Genomic DNA, 6727 nt, shown 5'->3' with positions numbered 1-6727 from the left:
TAAAAAATATATGAGAAAAAATAAAAACAAATACCTAATTTTTTTATTCTTGGTTTTTATTTTTTTAATTGAATACTTAAATAAATATTAAAGATTTGTAAATATATATATATATGTATATATACTGAGTACTTATTGTTCTACTCGTTTAAAATTAAAATAATAATATTTTTCGTTGTTAATCATCTCTTTCCCGATATCAATTTGTCCTGATGAAAGATCCTTTTACATCTGATCGTCTATGCCGTTGAATTTATCGGATAGAATATTCGGGTATCGGGTAAATACTGTTGGTGATATACTTTAGAATGTTATATACTTATAAATGCTAGACGGCTTTTATACCCTAAAATCTAGTCTCATAAACCCGAAAAGTTCACAAAAATAAAATATTTTCTATTTAATTAAATTTTTTTCTGCTTACCTCACACATTCTTCTGAAAACCTCAAAAGTTCCTAAAAATATCACCTTAATCAAAACAAAAAAAATACTTTTTAAATAATTCAATTTTTTTGTAGTTTTCTTGCTTATTTTTACCTTACAATAGTAATGCATTGACACACAACAAACGTCCTATGCTGTAAAGTATACTAAGTTTGGAACTTGATTTGCAACACAACATCGCAATACATACAATTAGCTTCCTATTGTAGGGTATACTAAGCATAGAACTTGTTTTTGCAACACTCTGTGTAAGCCAAAATGCGTATGAATAAAACCCTACCAAACACACACACATACATACATACATTGCAAGATCACCACACAACGCTCTGGATAAAACTAAAATTCGTATTAATAGCACCCCATACATTAATTAATTAATTAATTCTCTTGTTTTTAGCACACATGATTAATAACAGAAGAATATTTGTACAAGTTCTAGGTTTTTTTGCGGTTAGAAAACAAATCTAGATCATACATTAATAGTGTTAAGATAGGACAGTGAATCAATTAAAAAACCATAATATATTCACACAGCACACGACACAGCACAAATAACTACATACGACGGTAGGGTACACTTAGTTTCCAACATAGTTTTGCAACACCATCACAACAACACCCTCGAAAACCTCAACACCCGAACCCCCGTGTTCAAAAAAACTCTCATGAATGTCACCCTAGGTACATTCGGACACCTTCGGGTGGGTGCAATCAGCAAAAAATAGCGTGACTCAGCCCTTTGGGTAAAATGAACCACAGCTTTTTTAACCACCAAACCCAAAAAAAGGCGTGACTAATCCCACAAAAGAAGCATGTGTTATTCAACAAAAATTTTTCTCAATGCAGCGCATCCCAAAAGTCACTATAACCGACATTATCTACATCTTCCATCTCTTTCTCATAAAAAATGCGTAGTGGCGTTGAAGATACATATAACACCTTCTCCTACTGGATGGCATTGCATCGTATATAGACTCTATCTCGATTCTCGATGGTAATTTACTTGTTTTCGTTGATAATCCGCGCCCGAGAGAGAACCTCAGGAGGTGAAATTCAATAACTAATTTATGTCTAACTTACGCTAAACTACACAACAAATTCAACTCGGTTGAAGGCACAACGTCGTTTTAAAGGTTCACGAAATAGTTCGTGAAGTGAGCAGTCAAGGCGTTTGAAGTTTATAAATTTATTAAATTAAATGACAACGGAAAAACTTGCTCCCCTACATGAAGTATAATTTTGACTTCTGTCCGCTATCGGTTACCTCAAACTGTTGATGTGGGTGTACAAGTGCAAAGTGGAACTCTACATTCCAGCAGCATACACGTATATAGCAAAGTCAGCAAATAATACTGAACACTTTCTTATATTTGAAGCAAAACCAACCGAAAAAGAAAAGGGTAAGCTAATTTTTTATGCCTTTTTAAAAACAATGTCTTTAAAAAACACCTCGAAATCCATGAAAGCCTAACCAAGACAATCGACACCAAATATATTACGAACGAATATCTAACATTCGGCGCAAATACTAATAACTCGTTAACGCTGACATCATATTATATTTATATATATGTATATTTCAATTGAATTGAATTTACATTATAATGGTTAATTTTTGAACTCGTATCCTATTATAAAACGTTAGCTCTTTTCAATTCGTCTTTACATCCCACTATGAATTTTATCTTTCGTCTTATTATTATTAAAACTTGGAAATATTTATCGATAGACTTATTAAAAAGATTGTGTGTACTTGTATCTACAAGTATTGTTTCAACTACTTTTGGCTGACTTGTTCTTCCGCAAATATTCTGCTAATGTATCCTTTTACAATCAAGTTACTATTACCTAAATTCATTACGACATATTTAATTCATTTTCCCGTTAAATTTTCTACCAATTTTTATTAATCTTTTCGCCAGTCGTCAGCTGCATGGCACAGATAAGGCACCATAAATGTTTACTTGGTTTTCATGAGATACTGTCAACAACTGGATCATACTGCAAAAAGATGCAATAACGCACTTTCTTGTGCTAGGTGTGGACTTCCTACACATGCTGAATATTGTACCCGCAGTTTCTGCATAAATTGCAATGCGCAGCACTCGACGTTAGAGAAACAACGCTCACGTTATGTACAAATGCGTTGAATTCATTCATTCACGTTAAATTAAAATATGACTGCATCATAGACGAAGCGCAACGCAAGTAAATAAATCTAACTGGAATCCAAAGAATTAAAAAAAGTAATACCTACGCGGCTATCGCTTTAACTCCAACGCCTGCTAATAACAAACCTGCTCTATTATCAGCCAAAAATCATATTGAGAAATCAGATCCATCACCCGCCAAAAATAATATTGAGAACATCAAAGCTATAGCAAATATTGAAAAAAAGGCACGTATCCTAAATATTGCGAAACTCAATACCCCAGAATTACCAGCTCTCAACTCCATTCCACAAATTACAAGTTGTAATTAATCCAATCTTTCATCCTTCAATCAACCTTCAATTTCAAATTATTCACGGGTGCCTACTCGTTACCCTTCAAATGTAAGCAATCACCTAAGTACCGATTGTTCTGCTGATAAGAATAAATTATTCACGCAAAACTTTTATAGCGACATTTTCGACGGAGACGCTGTCAACATAACCTGCCTATCATTCCGTTTTCATGTCACTATAATTAAATAAAGTATTTAAAATTCGACAATGCAGCGTTAAGGAAGTTATTAGTAAATGTGATGAACTCTGTACACTCATAATTGTACCTTTACTTCGCTTCAAGAGACCCATTGTAGAATTTCTTTTAATCCTATTCCACCCAAATTATATACTAAATACTTGATGAATGCTGCTTTAAATTAATATTCCAAGCAAGGAGATGGTGTTTTTGGTGAAATCCAATATCCCTCACAAAAGCATTAATTTAAGCTCAAACATACAAGCCATGCCAATACAAACAATCTCAAACAATAAATTTACAGTGCTTTTGCTTTATATTCCACAATAGTTTTCTCAGCAAGAGCTTTATAATTTATTCTCCAACAGTTGTTTTAAACGAGCTAGACTTTCTTGGTGAAGCAAGACGCTTTCATTATTGAGAAAAAACAAGATGGGTTTACGGTACCGCTCTTAAAAGATGCCTTGACCAAGATTATTTGTTATTATATAAAATGGCCAACTCAGAAAGGAATTACGAAAACCAAAGGTACTCAGTTTTAACCTTTTCTCGAAAAGAATTTACAGAACCACAAAATCAACAGACACGGCGGGACTTCAAATTCGAACGAAATTTCTGCGACATGCACTCCCAACAAAACCTTAATTGACGCAGGTGAGAGTTCTAATTATTTCAGAAAAGTATAGTGAGAATACTTCTCTGACAATAATTTCTCTAGCGACTTGATTGATAATAAAAGAAGTCCAATTTCTATTTTGAATGCTACTGACCGATGCCCTATATTCCTGGAAAATTGTATATCTAGCTTAGAATTTGAAAGTTGTCTCTCCAAATCGAAGAGGAGGACACCTGTTCTAGATCGCATCTCATTCCAAATTGTCAGTGCTCTGTGTGACTCAAGAAAAAAAAAATTATTGGACCTATATAATACGGTCATTTTGACTGGTCACCTTCCCTACATCTGGGAATTGGCGGCTGGTGTTCTGAACCCAAAGTCTAAAGATGTCTCTCTCTCATCTTGTCTCTCGAAAGTATTGGCGAAGAGTATAGCATCTAGATTATCTTGGTTTCTTCAGACCAAGAACTTGATTACAAAACAAGTTGGCTCCAAGCGGGGTAGGAGGCGCATCGACGCTCTTTTACTGATTGATTATTTTACTGATATTGATTGTTTTACAACCAAAGGAATTTTGGAATCATGTAACAACATTTGACAGAATTGCCATTCACCTCATTTTAAGCCCCATGAACTGTTGGACGCAGTTTTTTCAACTTGAAAAAATCCTTCATGTCGCATCGGCGGTTTAAAGTTAGAGTTAACAATCGTGAATGACATTCCACAAGGATCTTCTTTTTCTGTCACGGTTTTCAGATCGCTTTTAATAGAATTAGTAAAATTCTTTGAGGTAAACTGAAAATTGGATATTGTCTCTACGCGAACGATGTGTAGAATTTAACAAAAGAAAAAGATAGCACGAAGACAATCAACATCCTCAAATCTATTCTACGAGAGACCTCCACAAAAAGTAACTCGCCAAGCGCTATAATTTCAATATAAAATAAGCACATTTGTCGAAGGGAGATTTGTAAGGCAGGAAATCGACTAATGCTTATTAATGACTTACCAGTACAAAATATGCAGACGCTCCTTATTCTAGGGCTCCATCAAATATCGTTGGAAAACAAACTGTCTTTGGTCAAAAGATTGTATTTTAAGAAGAGTGAATTTCATACAACACGTTGCTTGGAAAAGCCATGCGCACATTAACACTATCGCTTATCTTACCAAAATGCTTTTTTTAAGCAAGATTGACTATGCTTTGATAATTTATGGCAATAGCTGTAAACGTAATATCAATATCCTTATCTATCACCAAGCCCTCAGAGCAAGTTGCTATGCTTTACGTGCTTTACGGACGACGCCCATAAGTAATATTATAATTGAATTGGGTCTCCCAGCTTGAAAAAATAGACTTTATGAGTTAAAAGCTAAAATAGTCTCCAAGCTTCTTAATTCAAATAAATTTATTCTCGGTGAAGATGTGAAGAATATTATTATTGTAAAGAAAATTCGAAAGTCACCATTCGCAATTGACTGTTGTTTGTACGACGCAAAGGAATTGAATATTCCCTAACCAATTTTCCATTATTTTAGTTTTAAATCTCCACGGGTTTTTAAAACTTACTCTTTTGACATTTCGTTGACAATGCACTAGAAAGAAGACTTGCTGGAAAAACCCAAGTATTGGAGAATAACGGTTGGAATCTGTTATACACAGACGGCCCAAAATCTTCCGTGCTACGAACTGCTTGTGTCCTAATGGATGCTTCAGTACAAGTTCTTCTAAAGCACATATTTCACTAAAGTACTTCAACTTTCACAACCGAAGCCAAAGCTAACCTTCACGCTGTGAACCTTTGCCATAAAGACAAGCTCAAAACCGTCATTGTTATTGATAGTTTGTCTCTATTTAAAGCTATACGGAATCCTTCGATTCCGAGAGGGAGCACCATCAACAAATTAAAGAATAACGTTTCAACACTTTGCGAAAAAATTAAAATACTTTGGGTACCTAGTCATATCAGTTTCCTGGGAAATTAGCAGGCTGACCGAGCGGCGAGGTATGCTACTTCTGCACTTTTAATTATGAATGATGTGAAGAAACAGTTGAATCTTCAAAGATACATTGGGAGAAAAGTTAAAGAGAAAATTATGGAAGGAAATCTACAATAGATGCAATTAACAATAATCTATTTTATATGCACATATATAATATAATCGCTACATATATATAAAATTGTAAATGTGAAAACAACAGTAAATAAATACAGCATACATGCATGTAACAGTAATCACTAAATAAATGCAAAATATATGCAACTGTCCGTCAATAAAAGAGGAATACATGTACATAAGAGCATGTGTACACATATAGGAGTATGTACTTGCATATACACACATATTTATTTATGTTTAGATAGAAGTAAACGGCAATATATGAGAATTCAGTTAATTTCAAATGACAAATAATAAAAAGAAAATGTTGACATATAAGAATAAAAATTGTTTTTATATATGTTATTCGTTTGACTCGTGACAACGTTTCTCTTTGTTGCTTCACTCCCTGTATTTTATTGGATATGTTTTTTGTGTTTCAAGATACTTGATACTCTTTTCGCTATTTGCATGCACTGGATCACGAAATTGGCCCCTTTTGAATTTCCACTCAATTATGTAAATAATCCTCGGAATATACATAATTGGTCAGCTAACGCGAAAAAGTAGTCACATCTGCTATAAATAGTTTATCCTAATTACGGCACATTTCAGAAACACCTATGGCACCCTCATGACTCAACTACGAGAACTTATATAGCATTTGGAAATTTCAACGCACAAACCTTTGAAATCTGAAATTGCTTCTGAGGATGTGTAATAATCGACAAATTTGTAAAAAGCGTTGCATATGTTTTTTAATTTTTTTTTTTTTTTTGTGTTTATTTTTTATTTATGCCTTCAATAAAAGATCCATTTACTTATATATGTTTGTATATGGTTATGATTCACTATTTTTCTTCAAATTCCACATACAAC

The sequence above is a fragment of the Glossina fuscipes genome, unplaced genomic scaffold (genome assembly GCF_014805625.2).
Source record: "Glossina fuscipes isolate IAEA_lab_2018 unplaced genomic scaffold, Yale_Gfus_2 61594, whole genome shotgun sequence".
Classification (NCBI taxonomy): domain Eukaryota; kingdom Metazoa; phylum Arthropoda; class Insecta; order Diptera; family Glossinidae; genus Glossina; species Glossina fuscipes.
This window is presented reverse-complemented; position numbering follows the sequence as displayed.